Source organism: Gossypium arboreum, chromosome 7, assembly GCF_025698485.1.
Source record: "Gossypium arboreum isolate Shixiya-1 chromosome 7, ASM2569848v2, whole genome shotgun sequence".
Lineage (NCBI taxonomy): Eukaryota > Viridiplantae > Streptophyta > Magnoliopsida > Malvales > Malvaceae > Gossypium > Gossypium arboreum.
Genome location: NC_069076.1, coordinates 7,668,391 through 7,696,030, shown reverse-complemented (window position 1 = coordinate 7,696,030; position 27,640 = coordinate 7,668,391).

Sequence of the window (27,640 nt, the reverse complement as noted above, 5' to 3'; positions counted from 1 at the left end):
CCAAAAGCGGGCCCAATGGGCTTACGGACCAACATGGGTAAGAGATGGGCAAATTAGCTCGTTAGGTAGATGGTGGAATCAAATTGCATAAAACCGATAAAATTCTTGAATTAGCTTGTGCAAGAGCGAGATCACGAAATTACCCTAAAGAGCAATATTATCAAATTAGCCCTAAAGAGCAAAATTACCGATATACCCTAGGGTTTTAAATTGGTGAATCGCTTGATTGATTACTCTTGTATTTTGCATGATATGCATTCATTAATATCTATTGCATGGGATTGGGGTATTAATGGAGGAAGTCTCGAAAGTGGTTCATCCACGTCATGGAGGCTTTGCCTCAATCGATCGAATTTGAGTGCTCTCGCTGTTGCAACTGTGTGTGAAATTTGGGTGGGTTGAGATATTCCCACATGGTGTGTAGGGTTGGTGCAGGCGGTGTAGCGGTTGGTGGGTTGAGTAGTCTCCCGGATGGGCTTGCATTCATTATTTCTGTTGATACTCATATTATCGAATCGGGCCTATGGGCCACACTGTTATGTAAAAAGGGCTAAGGCCTTGCTCATCAGATTCAAAAGGGCTTGACCTCTTGTGTAATTGTTATCTGAATAGGGTTCAGGCCCAATGGGCTCGAGCTGAATTGGGCTTTGGATGGGTTTCTGTATACACTGAGTTTTCCCAAACTCACCCCCCTTCCTCTTCCATCCTTGCAGGTGAGCCCTAGAATTGGTGGACTTGGAGCTGGGCGGGATTCAGAGTGGCCATGAAGATTGATTGCCGATTTTATATAAGTTTAGCATTTATTTTGGATTATTTTTATTATGCTTAAAGTTGTAATAAGGTCGCTCTTTTTAATTGATTTTATTTTGGGGATTATTAAACTGGTTAGCACTAGGGTTCGTTTTATAAAATCTACTTGTTTTTAAAAAGATCACGATGATGCACAAAGTTTCCGCAAAGTAAATGTTTTCCCAAGAAAATAAATATTTTAAGCAAACGATTTGCAACCTTAATCATTTTCTTAAGTGGTCATAATCAAACGGTTTTTCAAAATTATACGAGATGTTAGAGTGTGGCAATGGCGGTGTGCATGTCTAGGATTGGATCCGAGAGAGAGCTTGGTACTTAAGCGGTCGACGGACTCACCTCCTCTTCTTCCCGGTTTCCTACGGTGTGCGCTTCCATTCACTTTAACCTACTTTTAAAAGTGTCTTTACAACACCAACTCAGCTTTTCCAAACTAAGTAAACGGAATGTTTTGAACGCATCAATGTGGCGCATCAGATCCGGTCATAACGTCCAGGCCGGGTTTGGGGTGTTACATTTAGTGGTATCAGAGCCTAGGTTGCAACAACTCGGCTGTGGATCGGGTCCGAAAATCTTTTCAAAAACTTGGGCCTAAGAAGGGTATTTTTGGAAATGGTAAGATTTTCGAAGATGTTCAAGTTTTTCTATTTGTTAAACGGGGTTAAATCAATAGTTTTAAAATAAAAGTGTTTCCAAATGAAATCTTTTTATTTTCGGTAAACAAAAACATGGTTTTTAATTTTTACATGGACTGATAAGGAAGTGGCACACTGAATCCCCGGCACCAAGTCTGTAAGTGATCTTTTTCTGCTTTAAGTATTTATATGGAACTGTACTGTAAATAATCTGCAGATAATCTCGAGCCTTAGAGATAGAACTATTGATGATGTAGTATTAGGACTACAAGATCTGAAACCGTAGCTAAATTATGATTGCATAAAATAACTTTGAAACTCTATCTGCTCATAAGATATTCGTAATAAACAGTGAAACCAATAAACTAATGTCATAAAATTCGTGAATCGATAAATCGTTATGAGTACAAGGGCTACTCGAGGAAGAGGCCGTGGTCGAGGCCGAGGTAGCACTCAAGCCGGATCTGCGTCATCTAAACACATGCCGGTGGCGGGTACGCCCACCACCGATTAATGAAAATGGGCCGTATGGACCGGCTGCAGGGATGACGCTTTGTCTCGTGCCATGTTGAGGGTTTTGGAAAGGGTGGCCGGAGCTAACGTCGGGCCCATGAATAGGGGTCCATTTCGAACGACTTCGCCAACGGAGTGAGATTTTAGGGGCGATGTCGAGTGGCCCCAAATGTGGCCGAAATCTTGGTTGGAAGCCACAGAGCGGATCATGGACGACCGGACCTTTCGGAGAGCGAAGTTGAAAAGGCGATGTCGTTCTTTGCGGGATGAAGCGTATCGCTGGTGGATTACTATGAGAGAAGGTACCCCGGTGAGAGGGTAACATGGGAGCTGTTCAAAGCAGACCTTTAAGGCAAAATATGTTGGAGCTAGCTATGTAGATGCACGCAGAAAGGAGTTCCGAATCGACTCGTGGAAATAAGACCATTCTTTGAATATGAGGCGGAGTTTCTACGATTGAGTCGGTATGCTAATGGCATCGTTTCCATCGAGTCTGAGCGCAACAGACGCTTTTGAGGATGGCCTTAGAGATGAGTTAAGGGTTGTTACGGATTTGAGAACCTTGTTCGCACGATTAAGTCTATACGATGATGGAAGCTTGTTGGCAGAACTGCAAATAAGGCCTACTTGGACCGAAAGTGATTAAGGAAAAACAGTTGAAGGACGATTCATTAGCTCTTGGTTCGATGAAATTAAGAGTGGTGAGAACAAGGATTTTGGGTTGAAAGTGAAGGAGTTCGTGTTTTCGTGGAAGGGTTTGTATTCCAAAGGACCACGAATTGAGGCGATTAATTCTAAAAGAGGTTCATGGTGGACTCGTGCCATGCATCCCGGAGGGAATAAGTTATACCGAGACTTGCGAGAGGTGTACTTGTGGCGGATTAAAGCGAGAGGTGACTGAATTTGTTGGGAAATGTCCGACGTGCCCGGCCAGAGTTAAATTTGAGCACCAACCGCCGTCGGGATTACTACAACCAAAGTGAAAATTCCACTATGGAAATGGGAAAGAGTAACAATGGACTTTGTGAGTGGGTTACCTTTGACACCCACCAAGAAAGATTCGGTGTGGGTAGTTGTGGATAGGTTAACAAAATCGCTCATTTCATACTGCTCGCACCGACTACTCAACGCAAAAGTTGGCCAAGTTATATGTGGCGGAGGTAGTGCGACTGCATGGGGTGCCAGTGTCAATAATTTCTGATCGAGACCCTAGGTTTACGTCTCGGTTTTGGTGAAAGTTGCAAGAAGCGTTGGGTACACGATTGGATTTTAGCACTGCTTTTCACCCACAGACAGATGGACAGTCAGAAAGGGTTATTCAGGTTCTAGAGGATATGTTGAGAGGTTGTATCATCGATTTTCGTGGAAGTTGGGAGGACTACTTACCATTGGCGGAGTTTGCGTACAATAACAGCTATCAAGCAAGTATTCAGATGGCACCATATGAAGCGCTTTATGGGCGAAGATGTCATACACCGACGTGTTGGACAGAGTTGGGTGAACGACGAGTGTTTGGACCGTAATTGGTGGCGCATAATCGAAAGCAAGGTTGTCGATAAGGGTCGGTTAAAGGAGGCATCCGATGACGAAGTCGTATGCGATTTGAAGCGCAAAGAGATTGAGTTATTTGTGGGGATATGGTTTTCTTGAAGGTTTCCCTTGGAAGAAAATTTTGAGATTTGGTAAGAAGGGTAAGTTGAGCCCACGGTTTATTGGGCCTTACCAGTTGTTAAGCGGGTTGGACCGGTGGCTTATCAACTAGAGTTACCACCGAACTACATCGTATCCATGACGTTTTCCATGTATCCATCTTTGGCGGTATCGATCGACCCAACTCATAGCATACCGATTCTTTGAAATCGAGGTACAGTCAGATTTAACTTTCGAGGAGGAACACATGCAAATACTTGATCGTGACGTCAAGATGTTGAGAAGGAAATCGGTTCCACTAGTGAAAGTACTTTGGAGAAACCATGGCGGGGAAGAAGCTACTTGGGAGGCGAGGAGGCGATCGTCAACAGTACCCTCAAGCTGTTTCGATAAGGTAAAATTTCGAGGTCGAAATTTCTTTAAGGAGGTAGAGTTGTAACATCCCGATTTTCGGGTTTATTCGCGATTTTCAATATTTTGTAAAGATTTTAAAATTTTGTATTTGGATGTGGAATTAGTATTTTGAGTAGGTAAATGGGCTTATAGAAGGCCCATGAGTTGGCCAAAACCAGTTGAATTTTTGGAATTTTAGACTTAGGAGTTAGGGGTTACGGCTAAGTGGCCTTAAGTGGAGTGATGGGTAAATTGCATCACAAAAATGAGCCTTTGGTAAAGTGGCTAAGGAGCGCCACTAGGGAGCTATGAAGGTGGCGTGTAAGTGTTGGGGAAGACACAGGTTCGATTCCTTTGTTGGCAAATAGATGCATTTATTTTTTAGTGCGGGAGGGTAAGTGTTGGAGTTCGTGGATTACGCTAGAGGAGAGTTGGATCGGTTTAAATGCTTGGATTAAGGAGTGATAAGGGAGAGATTTAAGGATTTGGATGAGGTTAGGAGTTGGCGAATTATGGGCATTGAAGAGGAAAAATCGCGGGGGCTATGAGGTTAGTATTTGGCACTTAGGGTATTGAGAGGTGCCGTTTTCTTACCTTTTGCACCCAAGGGTTTCTTTTTTTCTCTATTCTCTCCCTAGTCAAACTATCACCTATCTTGTTTTTCTTTCTTCATTCTTCTTCTCCAAAGCCGTCCATCAAACACGCTTATCATCAAGACCTTTGCCGAAATCACAAAAGCGAAATCTGTGATCATTGCTTGCGCCGTTTTCCTCAAAGCCGTGTTCTCCTATGTTCTTTTGTTTTTCTTAATTTACAATTATCTTTTCTTAATCCGGATTCGACGCAATTCTACTTCAAGGTTGTAGCCCGCATTATCATCTCCTTCATCACACAAAAGCGAAAAACCATAGAATTGGGGGCTTATAGCGAAACTTCGAACTCCGGAGTCGAAGTTTTACCATCGTTTGAAAGATAAATCGCACAGTTGCGTGGAGATCAAAAAGGAGTAAGGGTAAGTGTTCATCATCTCGGATCTGGTTATATTTTACAAAGTTAGGAAAAGCGAAGTCCCTAAAATATAGAGAGGCTGTCGATTTGGGCATGTGGCTCTAAGGGTTTTTAACGGTTGTTTTCTTTCATTGGTTAGTGCCTTCTTAAGTGTGGGATTGAAAGCGTGAATCACTGGAGTAATCGGATTCGGAGCTAGCTATCGATTTTGGCGACAAAGGTAAGGTACCCAAGGGCCATTATGGATGGTGGCCGAATGTGTAAGTGATGATAATAGGTAGTTTCGATTTGGTTTAATACAACATGGTCTAATCTATAAGTGGTTGATTATAGGGAAATCGCATAGGAGATCTCGTCAAAGAATATCGCAAATCGGTGTGTGTAAGAACACCCTTCTTTAGTTCAATTCAAGAAAATTTGAAATGCCAAAATTCGGCATTTCATGGTCATGTGGGTATGCTGAATGCTCTCAAGTCATAGAGTAATTGTTAGATCGGCACCGCAAGGTGGTAAGCACGTTTGCGTGACGTTTTAGCGTATTTCGGAAAAAGGGGCTCGATGGGCCAAAAGCGGGCCCAATGGGCTTACTGGACCAACATGGGTAAGAGATGGGCAAATTAGCTCGTTAGGTAGATGGTGGAATCAAATTGCATAAAACCGATAAAAATTACTGAATTAGCTTGTGCGAGAGCGTGAGATCACGAAATTACCCTAAAGAGCAATATTACCAAATTAGCCCTAAAGAGCAAAATTACCGATATATCCCTAGGGTTTTAAATTGGTGAATCGCTTGATTGATTACTCTTGTATTTTGCATGATATGCATTCATTAATATCTATTGCATGGGATTGGGGTATTAATGGAGGAAATCTTGAAAGTGGTTCATCCACGTCTTGGAGGCTTTGCCTCAATCGACCGAATTTGAGTGCCGTTCTTTCTGCAACTGTGTGTGTGAAATTTGGGTGGGTTGAGATATTCCCACATGGTGTGTAGGGTTGGTGCAGGCGGTGTAGCGGTTGGTGGGTTGAGTAGTCTCCCGGATGGGCTTGCATTCATTATTCTGTTGATACTCATATTATTGAAGCGGGCCTATGGGCCACACTGTTATGTAAAAGGGCTAAGGCCTTGCTATCAGATTCGAAAAGGGCTTGACCTCTTGTCTCGTTATTTGAATAGGGTTCAGCCCAATGGGCTCGAGCTGAATTGGGCTTTGGATGGGTTTCAGTATACACCGAGTTTTCCCAAACTCACCCCCTTCCTCTTCCATCCTTGCGGTGAGCCCTAGAATTGGTGGACTTGGAGTCAAGGATTCAGAGTGGCCATGAAGATTGATTGCCGATTTTATATAAGTTTAGCATTTATTTTGGATTATTTTTATTATGCTTAAAGTTGTAATAAGGTCGCTCTTTTTAATTGATTTTATTTTGGGGATTATTAAACTGGTTAGCACTAGGGTTCGTTTTATAAAATCTACTTGTTTTTAAAAAGATCACGATGATGCACAAAGTTTCCGCAAAGTAAATGTTTTCCCAAGAAAAATAAATATTTTAAGCAAACGATTTGCAACCTTAATCATTTTCTTAAGCTGGTCATAATCAAACGGTTTTTTCAAAATTATACGAGATGTTAGAGTGTGGCAATGGCGGTGTGCATGTCTAGGATTGGATCCAGAAGAGAGCTTGGTACTTAAGCGATCAACGGACTCACCTCCTCTTCTTCCGGTTTCCTACGGTGTGCGCTTCCATTCACTTTAACCTACTTTTAAAAGTGTCTTTTACAACACCAACTCGACTTTTCCAAACTAAGTAAAACGGAATGTTTTGAACGCATCAATGTGGCGATCGATCCGGTCATAACGCCCGGCCGGGTTTGGGGTGTTACATTTAGTGGTATCGAGCCTAGGTTGCAACAACTCGGTACGTGGATCGGTCCAAAATCTTTTCAAAAACTTGGGCCTAAGAAGGGTATTTTTGGAAATGGTAAGATTTTCAAGATGTTCAAGTTTTTCTATTTGTTAAACGGGTTAAATCAATAGTTTTAAAATAAAAGTGTTTCCAAATGAAATCTTTTTATTTTGGTAAACAAAAACATGGTTTTTAATTTTACATGGATGATAAGGAAGTGGCACACTTGAATCCCGGCACCAAGTCTGTAAGTGATCTTTTACGCTTTAAGTATTTATATGGGCTGCATCTTGTAAATATCTGCAGATAGTCTTGAGCCTTAGAGATAGAACTATTGATGATGTAGTATTAGGACTACAAGATGAAACCGTAGCTAAATTATGATTACGTGAAATAACTCTGAAACTCTATCATTCATAAGATATTTCGTAATAAGCAGTGAAACCGATAAACTAATGTCATAAAATTCGTAATCGATAAATCGTTATGAGTACAAGGGCTACTCGAGGAAGAGGCCGTGGTCGAGGCCGAGGTAGCACTCAAGTTGAATCTGCGTCATCTGAACACATGCCGGTGGCGGGTACGCCCACCACCGATTAATGAAAATGGGCGTATGGACCGGGCTGGGATGACGCTTTGTTTGTGCCATGTTGAGGGTTTTGGAAAGGGTGGCGGAGCTAACGCCGCCCATGAATAGGGGTCCATTTCGAACGACTTGCCAACGGAGTTGAGATTTTTAGGGCGATCTGAGTGGCCCCAAATGTGGTAATCTTGGTTGGAAGCCACGAGTGGATCATGGACGACTGGACTACTCGGGAGAGCGAAGTTGAAAGGGCGATGTCGTTCTTTGCGGGATGAAGCGTGTCGGTGGTGGATTCTTGTGAGAGAAGGTACCCCGGTGAGAGGGTAACATGGGAGCTGTTCAAACAGACCTTTAAGGCAAAATATGTTGGAGCTAGCTATGTAGATGCACGCAGAAAGGAGTTCTGAATCGACTCGTGGAAATAAGACCATTGCTGAATATGAGGCGGAGTTTCTACGATTGAGTCGGTATGCTAATGGCATCGTTTCCACTGAGTACGAGCGCAGCGTACGTTTTGAGGATGGCCTTAGAGATGAGTTAAGGGTTGTTACGGATTTGAGAGCCTTGTTCGCACGATTAAGTCTATACGATGATGGAAGCTTGTTGGCAGAACTGCAAATAAGGCCTACTTGGGTGGCAGATTAAGGAAAAACAGTTGAAGGGCGATTCATTAGCTCTTGGTTCCAAACAAATTAAGAGTGGTGAGAACAAGGATTTTGGGTTGAGCAGTGAAGGAGTTACGTGTTTTCGTGGAAGGGTTTGTATTCCAAAGGACCACGAATTGAGGCGATTAATTCTAAAAGAGGTTCATGGTGGACTCGTGCCATGCATCTGGAGGGAATAAGTTATACCGAGACTTGCGAGAGGTGTCTTGGTGGCGGATTAAAGCGAGAGGTGACTGAATTTGTTGGGAAATGTCGGCGTGCGGCCGAGTTAAGGTGAGCACCAAGCGCCGTCGGGATTACTACAACCGGTGAAAATTCCACTATGGAAATGGGAAAGAGTAACAATGGACTTTGTGAGTGGGTTACCTTTGACACCCACCAAGAAAGATTCGGTGTGGGTAGTTGTGGATAGGTTAACAAAATCGCTCATTTCATACCATTCGCACCGACTACTCACCGCAAAAGTTGGCCAAGTTATATGTGGCGGAGGTAGTGCGATCGCATGGGGTGCCGTGTCAATAATTTCGATCGAGACCCTAGGTTTACGTCTCGGTTTTGGTGGAAGTTGCAAGAAGCGTTGGGTACACGATTGGATTTTAGCACTTTTCACCCACGCATGGATGGACGATCGAGAAAGGGTTATTCGTGTTCTAGAGGATATGTTGAGAGGTTGTATCATCGATTTTCGTGGAAGTTGGGAGGACTACTTACCATTGGCGGAGTTTGCGTACAATAATGACTATCAAGCAAGTATTCAGATGGCACCATATGAAGCGCTTTATGGGCGAAGATGTCATACACCGACGTGTTGGACGAGTTGGGTGAGCGGCGAGTGTTTGGACGTAATTGGTGGCGGATAATCGAAAGCAAGGTTAAGGCGATAAGGGTCGGTTAAAGGAGGCATCCGATAGATGTAAGTCGTATCTGATTTGAAGCGTAAAGAGATTGAGTTTTTGTGGGGATATGGTTTTCTTGAAGGTTTCCCTTGGAAGAAAATTTTGAGATTTGGTAAGAAGGGTAAGTTGAGCCCACGGTTTATTGGGCCTTACCAGATTGTTAAGCGGGTTGGACCGGTGGCTTATCAACTAGAGTTACCACGTAAGCGCATCGTATCCATGACGTTTTCCATGTATCCATCTTGAGGCGGTATCGATCGACCCAACTCATAGCATACCGATTCTTTGAAATCGAGGTGCGGTCGATTTAACTTTCGAGGAGGAACTGTGCAAATACTTGATCGTGACGTCAAGATGTTGAGAAGGAAATCAGTTCCACTAGTGAAAGTACTTTGGAGAAACCATGGCGGGAAGAAGCTACTTGGGAGATCGAGGAGGCGATCGTCAACAGTACCTCAAGCTGTTACGATAAGGTAAAATTTCGAGGTCGAAATTTCTTTAAGGAGGGTAGAGTTGTAACATCCCGATTTTCGGGTTTATTCGCGATTTTCAATATTTTGTAAAGATTTTTAAAATTTTGTATTTGGATGTGGAATTAGTATTTTGAGTAGGTAAATGGGCTTATAGAAGGCCCATGAGTTGGCCAAAACCAGTTGAATTTTTGGAATTTTAGACTTAGGAGTTAGGGGTTACGGCTAAGTGGCCTTAAGTGGAGTGATGGGTAAATTGCATCACAAAATGAGCCTTTGGTAAAGTGGCTAAGGACGCCACTAGGGAGCTATGAAGGTGGCGTGTAAGTGTTGGGGAAGACACAGGTTCGATTCCTTTGTTGGCAAATAGATGCATTTATTTTTTAGTGCGGGAGGGTAAGTGTTGGAGTTGGTGGATTCGCTAGAGGAGAGTTGGATCGGTTTAAATGCTTGGATTAAGGAGTGATAAGGGAGAGATTTAAGGGATTTGGATGAGGTTAGGAGTTGGCGAATTATGGGCATTGAAGAGGAAAAATCGGGGGGGGCTATGAGGTTAGTATTTCGCACTTAGGGTATTGAGTGGTGCCGTTTTCTTCTGCTTTTGCACCCAAGGGTTTTCTTTTTTCTCTCTATTCTCTCCCTAGCCGAAACTATCACCTATCTTGTTTTTCTTTCTTCATTCTTCTTCTCCAAAGCCGTCCATCAAACCTGCTTATCATCAGCACCTTTGCCGAAATCACAAAAGCGGAAATCCTGTGATCATTGCTTGCGCCGTTTTCCTCAAAGCCAGGTTCTCCTATGTTCTTTTGTTTTTCTTAATTTACAATTATCTTTTCTTAGTCCTGGATTCCTGACTGCAATTTTACTTCAAGGTTGTAGCCCCGCATTATCATCTCCTTCATCACACAAAAGCCGAAAAACCATAGAATTGGGGGCTTATAGCGAAACTTCGAACTCCGAGTCGAGTTTTACCATCGTTTGAAAGATAAATCTGCACAGATTGCATGGAGATCAAAAAGGAGTAAGGGTAAGTGTTCATCATCTCGGATCTGGTTATATTTTACAAAGTTAGGAAAAGCCAAGTCTCTAAAATATAGAGAGGTCATCGATTTGGGCATGTGGCTCTAAGGGTTTTAACGGTTGTTTTCTTTCATTGGTTAGTGCCTTCTTAAGTGTGGGATTGAAAGCGTGAATCTTTGGAGCAATCGGATTCGAGCTAGTGTCGATTTTGGCGACAAAGGTAAGGTACCAAGGGCCATTGTGGATGGTGGCGAATGTGTAAGTGATGATAATAGGTAGTTTCGATTTGGTTTAATACAACATGGTCTAATCTATAAGTGGTTGATTATAGGGAAATCGCATAGGAGATCTCGTCAAAGAATATTGCAAATCGGTGTGTACCAACACCCTTCTTTAGTTCAATTAAGCAAAAGCGAAATGCCAAATTTCGGCATTTCATGGTCATGTGGGTATGCGAATGCTCTCAAGTCATAGAGTAATTGTTAGATCTGGCACCGCAAGGTGGTAAGCACGTTCGCGTGACGTTTTAGCGTATTTCAGAAAAAAGGGCTCGATGGGCCAAAAGCGGGCCCAATGGGCTTACGGACCAACATGGGTAAGAGATGGGCAAATTAGCTTTGTTAGGTAGATGGTGGAATCAAATTGCATAAAACTGATAAAAATTACTGAATTAGCTTATGCGATGAGCGTAGATCACGAAATTACCCCTAAAGAGCAAAATTACCAAATTACCCTAAAGAGCAAAATTACCGATATACCCTAGGGTTTTAAATTGGTGAATCGCTTGATTGATTACTCGTATTTTGCATGATATGCATTCATTAATATCTGTTGCATGGGATTGGGGTATTAATGGAGGAAGTATGAAAGTGGTTCATCCACGCATCGGAGGCTTTGCCTCAATCGATCGAATTTGAGCAAGATTGCTGCAAGCTGTGGTGTGTGAAATTTGGGTGGGTTGAGATATTCTAGCGGTTGTTGGGTTGAGTAGTCTCCCTGGATGGGCTTGCATTCATTATTACTGTTGATACTCATATTCTCGAATCGGGCCTATGGGCCACATTGTTATGTAAAAAGGGCTAAGGCCTTGCTATGTGATACGAAAAGGGCTTGACCTCTCGTGTATCATTATCTGAATAGGGCTCGGGCCCAATGGGCTCGAGTGAATTGGGCTTTGGATGGGTTTTGTATACACCGAGTTTTCCCAAACTCACCCCCTTCCTCTTCCATCCTTGCGGTGAGCCCTAGAATTGGTGGACTTGGAGTCAAGGGATTCAGAGTGGCCATGAAGATTGATTGCCGATTTTAAATAAGTTTAGCATTTATTTTGGATTATTTTTATTATGCTTAAAGTTGTAATAAGGTCGCTCTTTTTAATTGATTTTATTTTGGGGATTATTAAACTGGCTAGCACTAGGGTTCGTTTTATAAAATCTACTTGTTTTTAAAAAGATCACGATGACGCGCAAAGTTTCCGCAAAGTAAATGTTTTCCCAAGAAAAATAAATATTTTAAGCAAACGATTTGCAACCTTAATCATTTTCTTAAGTGGTCATAATCAAACGGTTTTTCAAAATTATACGAGATGTTAGAGTGTGGCAATGGCGGTGTGTATGTCAGGATTGGATCCAAGAGAGAGCTTGGTACTTAAGCAATCGACGGACTCACCTCCTCTTCTTCCCGGTTTCCTACCAGTGCATGAGCTTCCATTCACTTTAACCTACTTTTAAAAGTGTCTTTACAACACCAACTCAGCTTTTCCAAACTAAGTAAAATGGAATGTTTTGAACGCATCAATGTGGCGCATCAGATCCGGTCATAACGTCCAGGCCGGGTTTGGGGTGTTACAATAATTGCCTTTTTTCTTCATTTGTTATTGTTTCATTATTTATTTACTTATTACCCTTACAAATTAGCATCAAATTTAACCATTTCAAGCCCATAACCGTCCATTAACTATCTTCATGGTATAATTACCATTTAAGTCTATAGATTCTAATTACTCTAACCATTTAATACTTTTAACTAATGACCACTAACTTTCACAACTTTTACACTTTAGTCCATTTTACTTAATTACCTAACTAAATGCTAAAATTTATTAATCAAACTATAATACAAAATTTTAGATTTCCTATAAATAATAAATAATAAGTAATAAAAAACATTGACTTATTAGCAAGAATTGTGGTCTCGAAACCATTATCCTCGACACCACTAAGAAAACGGGATGTTATAGAAAACATCTTGAAAGTCAGCTCCCTCCACTTGGCTGTAGCACTTTGCAACCAATCTTGCCTTGTACCTAGTGTCGTTAGGACATGAACCTTCCTCATTTCTAAACATCCATTTTCAACCAATGGTTCTTTTATCGATGGGTGGTTTAACTAGCCTCAAAGTCTCATTTTTTTTGAAGTGATTCCATCTCTTCTTCCATTGCAATGAGCCATTTGATAAAATCAAAAGCTTGAACTGCCTCATAATAACACGAATGATCAGTTGAATCAATGCGCTCGGCAACACTTAGAGTATAAGCCACTAGGTTTCCTTCACAATATTTCTGTGGTGGTCTGATTTCTCACATTTTCCTATCTCGAACCAACTTATAATTATTTAACTAAGATGGTGAGGATACTTGAGGATCGAATAGAGCCCCAAACAGATCTGAAACAACTTCAAGCATGCAAGAATCAAAATTTTATAGTGTTGTTGTGATGTCGTGTGATTCTTCATCGAGATGAGACCTCTATCCGCCGCGTTGTTGCGATGTTGGGTATTTTCTCGTCTGGATGTCACCCCCTGTTTCAACTTTTAACTCCACCTTGCTTGCGACACTTTGATTTGTTGTGTCGTTAAAAGTAAAAGTCCTCTTTTCTAATCGAAACATGATAGATTCATCAAACGTAACATCTCTACTAATAATTATTTTTCCAGATTCCAAACACCACAACTTAAAAACTTTTGTATCGGTAGAGTATCCTAGAAATATGCATTTAACGACCCTTGATTCGAGCTTTCCCTAGCTAACTTTAGTATAAGCAAGACAACCAAAAATTCTAAGATTAGAATAATTGGGAAGATTACTTGACTATATCTCCTCTAGAACTTTATCGTTCAATGCTCTATGAGGAGATTGATTACAAATTAACTTGCCAGGTTTACTACTTTAGCCCAAAATTCCTTCCCTAAGCCTGCATTAGGAAGCATGCATCAAGCCTTTTCCAGCAAGGTTTGTTCATTCTTTTTGCAACTCCATTCTGCTACGAAGTTCCAAAAATTGTTCGATGTTGTAACACCCCAAACTCGGCCCAGACGTTATGGCCGAATCCGGCGTGCCACATTGAAGTTAAAAGTCCCCGTTTTCATTTTAGTGTTCTAATAAACCGTATTTGTTACGTTTAACCAAGTGAATGGAAGCTGTGCACCAGGTAGGTATCCAAAACAGAGGAGGTGAGCCATGAAGGCTGCTTAAGTACCAAGCTCTTCGGTTGGATCCAATCCTAGACATGCCCACAACCATTACCACATTTGGATATAACGAGTTGAAATTTATTTGAGTGGATATCTTTGATAAACTGAAAAATTGTGATGTTGCGTTATTTTGAAAATGAGTATCATTTTGAAAACGCGCCCTAAGTCTAGCCCATTTGTATTGTCATTAGTAAAATTTAAAGTTATCGAAAAATAAAATAATCCCAGAAAGAGAATAAAGTTAAAGTGGCCTTATTACAACCCAAAAATAAATATTAAATAAAATAACTAGAGAAAACCAGATACTTATTTTAAAGTCCAATAGCGATCACCGTGGCCACTCTAAATCCCCTCCGACTCTAAGTCCCCAAATCAAGGCTCACCTGCAAGGTTAAGGAAGGGGGTGAGTTTGGAAACTCAGTGTGCAACAAGCCCCTTTCAGAGCCCAAAACAATATCAGCCTGCTGGGCCTAAGCCCAAATTCAATCTTAGCATATACTGGGCCGAAGCCTTTACATTATTCATACCACTAGGCCGAAGCCTTTTCATTATTCATATCACTGGGCCGAAGCCTTTACTGTAAACGGTATGGCCCATAGGCCCAAATCAATACCACATGCACTATTAATGGATGTATGCAAGCCCGTTTGGGGAGACTACTCAACCCACCAATCGCTACTCTCCACCTGTACCAACCAAGCTCTCCATGTGGGGAATAACTCAACCCACCCAACCAAGCTCTCCACTGGCAGCATAGTTGCTTTATCATATAACTGGAGGCCTAGCCTCTTTTAATAACTGGGGCAAAGCCCTTTTTGATAAACTGGGGCAAAGCCCTTTTCGGTAAACTGAGGCATAGCCCTTTTGCAGTTCCTCCATTCATATAAAACCCAACCCATGCATATACATATATATCATGGCATATCATGTGCATATCATGGCATATTACGTACAAACCAGTATCACATGCATCTCAATTATAACATAACCCTAGGGGTATAATAGTCATTTTTACCTAGGGGCAAAAAGGTCATTTTCACATTATAAGGGTAATTTCATAATTTTACCAAAATATCAGGGTTTTCCATGTTCATTAACAATAATCAATAACTCCAAGTGTTTAAACAATGATTTTAACGCACTTTATCAAATTCGAGCTTTTGGGCCCAAAAACCCCTAATGGGCCCCACGAATGCTGATCTAGCCCTTTAAGCCCTCATAATCCAAATTTTACATCAGATCCACTCCTTCAACAAACAGTATATCCAAGTTCCATTTTGTATCAAATTTATCCCAAATGGGCCCGGAAGCCCATTGGGCCCGATTTCAGCCCCTCGAGGCCCAACTTACTGTGATGCCAAAAATTGTGATCTTACCTGTTCCAACGATCCCGATCATCAACTTAGTGAATCTAACTAACCTATGAGCGTTCGCATGCTCATGAGTCCTTGAAATACCAGAATTTCGGCATTTCAGCTTTTCGGCATATAATGATTTAAGCTACGAAAGAGGGTTCGTTACACACCTGTTTTGTGACGTTCACCAATGAAGTCTCCCATGGCAACCTACAATTATCCATCTCCATTTTTAGTGTACAAATCATACTTATCAAACCCAAAATCTACCTTACCACATTCGGCCAAAGATCCTTAATGGCCATAGTTCTCTTACCTTCACAAGGTCTGACGATATGATCCAAGCTCATCCAAATCGACACCCCACGCCTTGCTGCTCCTCCAACATAATTATTCCACTATACAAACCATAAAAATCAAATGAAGAAGCCCAATAAGGCCTATATCTCTAATCGGCCACCTCCCTAAACTATAGAGTTTTCGGCTTTTGTCAACAGTTACTACTAAATCAATTTAGAGTACGAATACTTACCACAGACTCTCTTCTTGAACCGTTTAAAGCCTAGAAGATAAAGGGATTGACCACCAAAAAGTACAGGGAAAAAGAGGGTTGCTAGTCAATAAAGAATCGGCACCACCAAGCTTCATAGGTTCAGCTTTTGCGGCTTTTCGGCAGAAGTGGAGGTAAGGAAAGAAGTAATAGATGAACGGAAGGGAGTAGTGAACTGGTTTTGGAAAAGAAAAGGAAGAAAGATGATGGATGGAAGGGTGGTAGGTCGGCTATAGAAGAAGAAAGAAAAAGAAAAGACTACTCCTATGGTTTACAAAGAAGAAAACGGCACAACAAGCTCCCAAATGCCGAAATACTAATCTAATACCCCTCTGCCGAAATCCCTTCTCTAATCCCCTCTATTCGGCCAATTCTATCTCTCTCTCAAATCCCTAAAATCTCTCCCCTTATCACTCTCAATCCATGAGTTTGACTGATTCAAACTCTCCCACAGAGCTCTATTCGGCTACAACTCCTGCATGCTCAAAGCATAAAAATAACATCACATTCCCATCACAGGGAATCGAACCCAGGTTTTCCCCCAACCTCTTGCACGCCACCTTTTTAGCACCCTAGTGGCATCACTTAGCCACTCTGCCAGAGGCTTTTTTTGTGATACATTCTACCCACAATTTTAATAAGACCACCTACCAAAAGCCCTTAACTTCTTAAGTCAAAAATTTAAAAGTTCTACCGGGTTTTGGCCATCACATAGGCCTTCCATATGCCCATTTACACACTCCAATTATGAATTTCACAACCAAATATCAAATTTTAAAAACTGTACCAAAATCTCGAGAATCACGAAAAAACCCGAAAATCAGGATGTTACAACTCTACCCTCCTTAAAGAAATTTCAGCCTCGAAATTTTACCTGATCCAAATAGTTGAGGGTACTGCTGACGCATTGCCTCCTGGGTCTCCTAAGTAGCTTCTTCTTTGCCATGGTTTCTCCAAAGTACCTTCACTAATGGGACTGACTTCCTTCTCAGAACCTTGACGTCGTGATCAAGTATCTGCACAGGTTCTTCTTCAAAGGTCAAATCCTACTGTACTTCGATTTCTGCAACTAGCACGATATGAGCTGGGTCAGAAAAATATCGCCTTAACATGGACACATGAAAAACGTCATGAATACGATCCAGCTCTGGAGGTAACTCTAGCTGATAAGCCACCGGCCTTATCCGCTTAATAATTCGATAAGGCCCAATGAACCGTGGACTCAACTTGCCCTTCTTACCAAATCTCAATATCTTCTTCCAAGGCGAAACTTTCAAAAATACTATGTCCCCAACCGCATATTATATATCCTTACGCTTCAAATCTGGATAAGACTTTTATCGATCCACTGCCTCCTTTAACCGATTCTTGATCACCTTGACCTTGTCTTCAGTATCCATTACCAACTCTGGCCCAAGTACTTGCCTTTTCCCCAACTCTGCCCAACAAGTAGGCGAACGACACCTTCGCCCATATAGTGCCTCATAAGGAGCCATCTGAATACTTGCTTGGTAACCTGTTGTTATACGCGAACTCCGCCAATGGCAAGTAATCCTCCCAACTGCCCCTAAATTCAATAACACAACCTCTCAACATGTCTTCTAGAATCTGAATGACCCTCTCTGACTGCCCATCCGACTGAGGGTGAAAAGCTGTACTGAAATCCAATCGTGTTCCCAACACCTCATGCAACTTCTGCTAAAACCGAGATGTAAACCTTGGGTCTCAGTCAAAAATTATCGACACTAGAACCCCATGCAACCGCACTATCTCCGCCACATACAACTTGGCCAGCTTCTAAAGTGAGTAATCAGTTCAGACAGGTATGAAATGGGCAGATTTCGTGAGCCTATCCACAATTACCGAAACTGAATCCTTCTTGGAAGGTGTCAACGGCAACCCACTTACAAAATCCATAGTTACCCTTTCCCACTTCCAAAGTGGTATCTTTCTTGGTTGTAACAATCTCAAGGCGCTTGATGCTCAGCCTTTACTTGTTGACACGTCAAACATTTCCCCACAAATCCGGTCACCTCTCGCTTAAGCCCAGGCCACCAATATAGCTCTCGCAAGTCTCGATACAACTTATTTCCTCCTGGATTTGTAGCACATGGTCCACTATGTGCCTCCCTTAAAATCATCAACCTCAAATCAATGTCTTTCGGCACACAAATTCTTCCTCGAAAACAAAGAACCCCATCATTATTTAACCCAAAATCTGGGTTCTCCCCCTTCTCAACTTGCTAAAACCGAGAAACCAACGACTTATCCTCCAACTATTGCTTCTTAATCTGCTCCCCCCAAGTTGGTCTCACTAGTAACTCTGCCAATAAGCTTCCATCTTCATACAAACTTAAACGAGCAAACATTGCCTTCAATTCCGCCACAGTCCTTCAAATTAACGCATCAGCCACCACATTTGCCTTACCTGGATGGTACTCAATCGAACAGTCATAGTCTTTTAACAATTCTATCCACCTTCGTTTTCTAAGATTCAGCTCCTTTTGAGTCAGCAAGTACTTAAGACTCTTATGATCCGTATAAATAATGCATCTCTCCCCATACAAGTAGTGCCTCCATATCTTAAGCTTAAAAATCACCGCTGCCAACTCCAAGTCATGCGTAGGATAGTTTACCTCATGAGGCTTAAGCTGTCGTGAAACATAAGCGACCATTTACCCTCTTGCATCAACATGCAGCCAAAACCTACATGTGACACATCACTGTACACAGTAAAATCCTTACCAGACTCCGGCTGAATCAACACTGGCGCTTCTGTCAGAACCTTCTTTAACTTCTCAAAAGCCTCTTGCTACTTATTTGTCCAAACAAATGGTGCTCCCTTCCTTATAAGTTTAGTTAATGGTGCTACCAACACAGAAAATCCTTCCATAAATCTTTGATAATAACCTGCCAACCCCAGAAAACTTCGAATTTCTATTACTGACCTCGGTGGCTTCCATTCCAGAATTGCCCTAATCTTTCGAGGGTCCACCTTAATCCCCTCAGCAGACACAACATGCCCCAAGAAAGTTACTTCCTTCAGCCAAAACTCACACTTACTAAACTTTGCATAAAGTTGCTTTTCCTTTAGCACTTGCAGCATAATACAAAGATGCTCATCATGCTTCTCTTCTGTTTCCGAATACACCAAGATATCATCGATAAAAATGACTACGAACCGATCCAAGTACGGCAGAAACACCCAATTCATTAAATCCATGAATGCTGCCGATGCATTAGTCAAACCAAAGGGCATAACCAGAAACTCGTAATGACCATATCGAGTTCTGAATGCCGTCTTATGAATATCCACTTCTTTGACTCTCAACTGATGATATCCTGACCGAAAGTCGATCTTAGAAAATACTGAGGCTCCTCTTAGTTGGTCGAACAGATCGTTGATTCTCGGTAGAGGATACTTGTTCTTGATCGTCATTTTGTTCAACTGCCGATAGTCAATTCACATCCGCATGGTCCTATCATTCTTCTTTACGAACAGCATTGGTGCGCCCCGCGGAGAAACACTTGGTCTTATAAACCCTCTATCCAACAGTTCCTGAATCTGAGCTTTCAATTCTACCAACTCCTTTGGTGCCATCCTATAAGGCGTAATGGACATTGGAGCTGTTCCAGGTAACAAGTCGATTCCGAACTCGACTTCTCTGCTCGGAGGTAGTCTAGGAAGTTCCTCCGGAAATACATCTTGAAATTCTTTAATGGTCCTAACCGACTCCACAATTATCCCCTCAGGTTCAGCTTGACTTACAAATGGCAAGAACGCTTCACAACCCTTTCGAATCAACTTTTCGGCCCTTAAAGCCGAGACAACATTGGACAAATAGTTCCTTCGCTCCCCTATGACCATTATCTCCTCATCCTTGGCAGTTCTTAGTACCATTCTCTTAGCAGCACAATCCAATGTCGCCCTATGCTTAGTTAGCCAGTCCATTCCTAAGATAAGATCAAAATCCCCAAATGGCAGCTCTATCAAATCTCCTACAAATATCTTATCTTGTATCTCTAAAGGCACCGCCCTAAAAAGTTTATCTACCTTAACCGAGTGTCTTAAAGGGCTTATCACCGATACCCCACTCACAGTCTCCTCAGGAAGCACACCCAATCCCCAGATACATCACAAGCAACATACGAGTGAATGGAACCCATATCAATCAAAGTAGTGTAAGGCGTGCTATGAATGAAGAACATACCGGTTATAACATCAGAAGCGTCACCCTTCTCACGATGTCGTGCAGCATAAACCAACTCCGACTATCGAGCTTCACCATTTCCAGCATCCCTGCCAGGTGCCCCACGTCCACGTCCATTACCATTGCCACCTCTACTTTGCCCACGGCCTCTCTGTGGTGGTAGTCCTCCTCGTTGTGGTTGGACACCTCTTTGCTCCGCAGCTAGTTCCTGAGCTGCTCTCCGAGGACATTCTCTAAACTTATGCTCCTTTGACCCACATCAGAAACATGCTCCAGTTCGTTTCCAGCACTCCCCCATATGCACCCCGCCACAGTCCCTGCAAGCCTGCGGTCTAAAGGTATTCACTGGAACTGCTCGAATCGGTTCCTCCATTCTAGCTCTTTTAACATTCCTATTTGTAGCACTCGAAGGTCCAGGATCCCTCCTAAATTTGGGTCAATCCTTCTCACGGTTCTGCCGTTCAGTCCGTTTTACTTCCTCGGCTATCTTAGCCTTCTCTACCAACGCAGCGAAATCACGCTCCCTCTGTATCCTAAGCTCATCGCGGAGGCCATCCTCAAATCGAACACTGCGCTCATATTCAACAGAACTATCCATTGGCGATCGGCTCGACCTCAAGAATTTTGCCTCGTACTCCGCAACAGTCTTATTACCCTGAGTCAGATTCAAAAATTCCTTTCGACGGGCATCCACATAACTAGCTCCAACATACCTCCCCTTAAAAGCAGTCTTGAACAATTCCCAGGTTACTCGTTCAATCGGGGTACTCTCCCTTACAGTGGTCTACCACCAGTATGCCTCGTCTCGTAACAACGACACAGCCCCCTTCAATTTTTTCTCCATAGAGCAATCTAAATCGTCCATAATCTGCTCTGTTGCCTCTAGCCAATATTCAGCCACATTTGGGGCTACTCTAGATACGCCCCTAAAAACTTCTGCTCCATTAGCCTGGAGTCGTTCCGAGATGGATCCCCTATTTACTGTCCCAGTGCTAGCTCCAGCAACTCTTTCTAAAACCCTTAACATTGCTTGGGACAAAGCATCATCCCCCGCAGCCCAATTATATGACCCAATCTCAGTCGCCTATGGCACGAATACCTCCTCAGCTGGCCTATACCCTAAGGATGAAGATTCAGCTTGCACCCTTCCATGACCACGTCTGCGGCCTCGTCCTCGAGTTCCTCTTGTACTCACATCGAATTATCTGATTACGAATTTTATGACATTAGTTTAATATTTCAATTGTTTATTACGAGATGTCTTATGGAAATATAGCAGTTTAAGGATTATTTTCGCAACATCGTAGCCTAGCTACAGTCTCATTTCTATCGTTTTACAGCTCTACCCTATCTAAAGTATCATAGTAGGGTCTCAGTTCTATTCATAGCATCATATCAATACCACATAACGTAAAAGAGAGTATACTTACTGACTTGGTGCCGAGGATTCAGTGTGCCACTTCTTTCTCCAAACCATTGAAAACCAAAAACCATGTATTTGGTCCCAGAAAATGGAAATTCTTAAAATATGATTGAAAATACCTTTGTTTTGAAACTCTTGATTTTAGACCCGTTTAAAAACCCACAGCCGAGTTGTTGCAACCGGGCTCTGATACCACTAAATGTAACACCCGAAACCTACCCAGACGTTATGACAAAATCCAGCGTGCCACATTGAAGTTAAAAGTCTCCGTTTTCATTTTAGTGTTCTAATAAACCGTATTTGTTACGTTTAACCAAGTGAATGGAAGCTGTGTACCAGGTAGGTATCCAAAACAGAGGAGGTGAGCCATGAAGGCTGCTTAAGTACCAAGCTCTTCTGTTGGATCCAATCCTAGATATGCCCACAACCATTGCCACACTTGGATATAACGAGTTGAAATTTATTTGAGTGGATATCTTTGATAAATCGAAAAATCGTGATGTTGCGTTATTTTGAAAACGAGTATCATTTTAAAAACACGCCCTAAGTCTAGCCCATTTGTATTGTCATCAGTAAAATTTAAAGTTATCGAAAAATAAAATAATCCCAGAAAGAGAATAAAGTTAAAGTGGCCTTATTACAACCCAAAAATAAATATTAAATAAAATAACTAGAGAAAACCAGATACTTATTTTAAAGTCCAATAGCGATCACCGTGGCCACTCTGAATCCCTTCCGGCTCCAAGTCCCCAAATCAAGGCTCACTTGCAAGGTTAAGGAAGAGGGTGAGTTTGGAAACTCAAAGTGCAACAAGCCCCTTTCAGAGCCCAAAACAATATCAGCCTGCTTGGCCTAAGCCCAAATTCAATCTCAGCATATACTGGGCTGAAGCCTTTACATTATTCATACCACTGGGCCAAAGCCTTTTCATTATTCATATCATCGGGTCAAGCCTTTATCAGAAAGCAGATTGCCCATAGGCCCAAATCAATACCACATGCACTATTAATGGATGTATGTAAGCCCGTTTTGGGAGACTTCTCAACCCACCAACCGTTACTCTCCACCCGTACCAAGCAAGCTCTCCATGTGGGGAATAACTCAACCCACCCAACTAAGTCCTTTGGCGGCAAAGATAGTGCTTTATCATATAACCGAGGCCTAGCCTCTTTTAATAACTGGGGCAAAGCCCTTTTTGATAAACTGGGGCAAAGCCCTTTTCGGTAAACTGGGGCATAGCCCTTTTGCACTTCCTCCATTCATATAAAACCCAACCCATATATATACATATATATCATGGCATATCATGTGCATATCATGGCATATTATGTACAAACTAGTATCACATGCATCTCAATTATAACATAACCCTAGGGGTATAATAGTCATTTTCACCTAAGGGCAAAAAGGTTATTTTCACATTATAAGGGTAATTTCACAATTTTACCAAAATATCAGGGTTTTCCATGTTCATTAACAATAATCAATAACTCCAAGTGTTTGAACAATGATTTTAACGCACTTTATCAAGTTCGGGCTTTTGGGCCCAAAAACCCCTAATGGGCCCCACGAATGCTGATCTAGCCCTTTAAGCCCTCATAATCCAAATTTTACATCAGATCCACTCGTTCAACAAGCAGTATATCCAAGTTCCATTTCTATCAAATTTACCCCAAATGGGCCCGGAAGCCCATTGGGCCCGATTTTAGCCCCTCGAGGCCCAACTTACCGTGATGCCAAAAATCGTGCTTTTACCTATTCCAACGATCCCGATCATCAACTTAGCAAATCTAACTAACCTATGAACGTTCGCATGCTCACGAGTCCTCGAAATGCCAGAATTTCGGTATTTCAGCTTTTCAGCATATATCGATTTAAGCTACGAAAGAGGGTTCGTTACACACCTGTTTTGTGACGTTCACCAACGAAGTCTCCCACGGCAACCTACAATTATCCATCTCCATTTTTAGTGTACAAATCATACTTATCAAACCCAAAATCTACCTTACCACATTCGGCCAAAGATCCCTAATGGCAATAGTTCTCTTACCTTCACAGGGTTTGACGATATGATCCAAGCTCATCCAAATCGACACCCCATGCCTTGCTGCTCCTCCAACGTAACTATTCCACTATACAAACCATAAAAATCAAATGAAGAAGCCCAATAAGGCCTATATCTCTAATCGGCTGCCTCCCTAAACTATAGGGGTTTCGGCTTTTGTCAACAGTTACTACTGAATCGATTCAGAGTACGAATACTTACCACAGTCTCCCTTCTTGATCCTTTTAAAGCCTAGAAGATAAAGGGATTGACCACCAAAATGTGTAGGGAAAAAGAGGGTTACTGGTCAATAAAGAATCGGCACCACCAAGCTTCACAGGTTCGACTTTTGCGGCTTTTTGGCAGAAGTGGAGGTAAGGAAAGAAGTAGTAGATGAACGGAAGGGAGTAGTGAACTAGTTTTGGAAAAGAAAAGGAAGAAAGATGATGGATGGAAGGGTGGTAGATCGACTAGAGAAGAAGAAAGAAAAAGAAAAGACTAATCCTATGGTTTACAAAGAAGAAAACGGCACAACAAGCTCCCAAATACTGAAATACTAACCTAATACCCCTCTACCGAAATCCCTTGTCTAATCCCCTCTATTCGGCCAACTCTATCTCTCTCTCAAATCCCTAAAATCTCTCCCTTTATCACTCCTCAATCAATGCGTTTGACTGATTCAAACTCTCCCACAGAGCTCTATTCGGCTACAACTCCTGCATGCTCAAAGCATAAAAATAACATCACATTTGCCATCATAGGGAATCGAACCCAAGTTTTCCCCCAACCTCTTACACGCCATCTTTTTAGCACCCTAGTGGCATCACTTAGCCACTCTGCCAAAGGCTTTTTTTGTGATACATTCTACTCACAATTTTTAATAAGACCACCTACCCAAAGCCCCTAACTTCTTAAGTCCAAAATTCAAAAATTCTACCGGGTTTTGGCCATCACATGGGCCTTCCATAAGCCCATTTACACACTCCAATTATGAATTTCACAACCAAATATCAAATTTTAAAAACTTTACCAAAATCTCGAGAATCACGAAAAAACCCAAAAATCAGGATGTTACAGATGTCTTTTGATTCGTTCTCGTTTGTAAAAATCATTAAACTCTGACGAACAGAACTCAAGACTGTTATCCATTCTTAATCATTTCACGATTTTTTGGTTAGTTTTTCTAATAGTGTTTTCCACTGTTTGAAGATTTCGAAGACTTCATTTTTCTGTTTCAAGAAATAAACCCAAAATTTTTGAAAGTGATCATCAATAAAACTTAGGAAATATCTATTACCTTCTTTTGAGATGTGAAAAGATGGACCCCATAAATCAAAATGAATGTAATATAAAATCCCTTTTGTTTTATGCACTGCTGTATTGAAATTGACTTGAGTTTGTTTGTTTCCCAAAAACTCAATGCTCGCAGAAACCTAACTTACAAACTCCAGTGTCTTTGAGAAGACTTCTATTGCACAAGACTGTCTTACCTTTCTCACTCATATAACCTAGTCGCATGTGCCAAAGTTTGGTTGAATCGAAACCGGTGGAGAAAGTGTCACGCCGGGTTGTCACGACGTCAGGTTGATTTTCATTGCTACATGGTGGCAATTCAGCTTTTCTTCGGTAATCATAGTCACACCAGTAATTATTGACCTTTGCAGAACATAAAGGCTGCCCTTTTTCTGTCCTCTCATTACACCAAAAGTCCCACGAGAAACTTTTAACCCTTTTAACTCAATGAAAATCCTGCAACCGTGATAAAGGGTGAGAAGGATGAAAGCGAAAGCGGATCGTAAAGTTTGTCAAAGTCGCGGATTTGACTTAGGGCTCTAGACGTTCGGAAAGAAACTTGGATTTTTTTTTTACACAACCTGAAACGAAATTAAATCCAAGTTAGATAAAATAATTAAAATAAATAATAAATCAAAGATTCAGGAAGTGAATAAAGAAGATAAATGGAAAAATAAATGGAAAGATAGACGTGGCGTGTAGAAGTCCTAAGAAGCCTTGGAAACACGAAGAATCCACAACCCCCTTCAAGCGGCTCTAATTTCCCCTCCAAGATAAAAACCTTGGCAAGAAAAAGTTTGAAGATGATCCCTACAATCTAAAAAGATTGTTAAAACTCTTCTAAAAGAAACTCAAGAGAAATTCTTGAAAAGAAAAACTCAGAGAGAATTTATTAACTCAAAAAGAGAAATAGAATAATAATGAATTGTCTCTTTTGTGTACAATGAGAAGGCCTATATATAGGCTAGCTAAATAAATCTAAATAAAACTCCTAAGTATACTAGAACTCTAATTTAATCTAAACAAAAAGTAGTTTTAAATTAAACTTTCTTGTTAACATAAAATTCCTAAATAACTTAAAATACTTAATAATTATAAAAATTTGGAATAAAACAATAATAAAATAATAAGAGTTGATAAATAAAATATTGGGCTCAGTATATAATAAAAATTAAGCCTAAAACCCAAACCCAATATGATTTAAACTCAATTAAAAGCCGAAACTCGTAATTCCGGTCTCGTAAATTCTGCTCATGATCTTCACTAAAATGGTCATAACTTGAGCGCCCGAACTCAAAATTGAGTGATTCAAAATGCGTTTCGAAGCTAAGAGATAGATATTCAAATTCCATGAGACTCTCAACCTAGAAATGCCAGGATCCCATCCAAAAAAGACGTCAAAAGTCTGCTGATTTCCCAAGCCTAAAAATTGGCAATTTTGATGATTAGAATCTAATGAATTTCACCCCATCTGTGCATGTATCAACTTCCTTTGTCCTCGCCAGCTTAGCTTGTCCAAATGCCAAAGCCTCCTTAATCCTGGCAGCTGAGCATGACAAACAATTTATCAGTTAAACCAAAGGTGTTCGAACTTTAAAACCTAAAACTCATTATACAGGAACTTATCAAGAATCCTTACTTCTCTTTTCCTTTAGATCACGAGTACAGAGAAGCTTAGGAAATTATACATGTGATGGGATTTAAGAGAGTGGATATTAAGGTATCTTGAATTCAAATCCCATCATATTCAATTCGACCCGTCCTATGTCTATGGTGGCCCTAGATGTGGCTAAGAAAGGTATTCCTAAGAGTATAGGAATTTCAAGATTCTCCTTGAAGTTAAGCATGATAAAGTCGACTAGAAAAATGAATTTTCTAACCCTCACTAACATATTTTCAAGGAATCCCTTACAACATACTAAAGATTAACCTGCTAATTGCAAGGTGATTCTTATTTCCTTAAGCTCTCCCAAACCTGACCTCCTATAAATTTACAATGGCTTGAGGTTAATACTGGTTCCTTAGTCACACAGGGCGTTGTCGAAACTCACTCTACCTATCTCAATTGGGTTGGTAAAATTATTAGGATCCTTTAGTTTGGGGGACTTTTCTAGACACTACCGCGCTACATTCTTCGTTAAGTGCAATTTGCTCTCCTCTCCTTATTTTCCTCCAATAAGTCATAACATCCTAAGGAATTTTTGGCATATTTGGGCATCTTCTAAAGGAGTTCTAACAAGAAGATGTTCACATTCAAGGCTTTAAAAATCTTGAGGAAGTCTATGAAATCCTCATCATCTCTCTTCTTCTTCTCTTCCAAACAGCTTGAAAACGGTATGGGCTTTAAGCTCAGTGGTGGTGGTGGAATAGTTTTATCCTCAATTTCAAATCGTGTGGACTCACTCTCAAGTTTTTTCTTCTCAACTACCCATCTCTGACAATAGGAGTGCAGGTGCTCTCGTCCTTCTCACTCGTTTCCATCTCTCCACAATTTGGTCGAATAAGTTCCTTAACCATAGCCCCAGATCTAAGGGTGATCACTTTGGTGTGACTCTTTCCTTCCGTCTTTTGATTAGGTTCGCTATTATTGGGTATGCTAGACTAAATTGTTTTGCAACAGTTGCAAAATTTGGTCTAATTGACTATAGATTTGGTACACATCGGCAATGAGGATCACTACTATAGGTTGGTTTTCTCTCTTGATCTTGGGGTGCCCTAAAAGGTAATGGAGGTTGATATGGTGCGTTG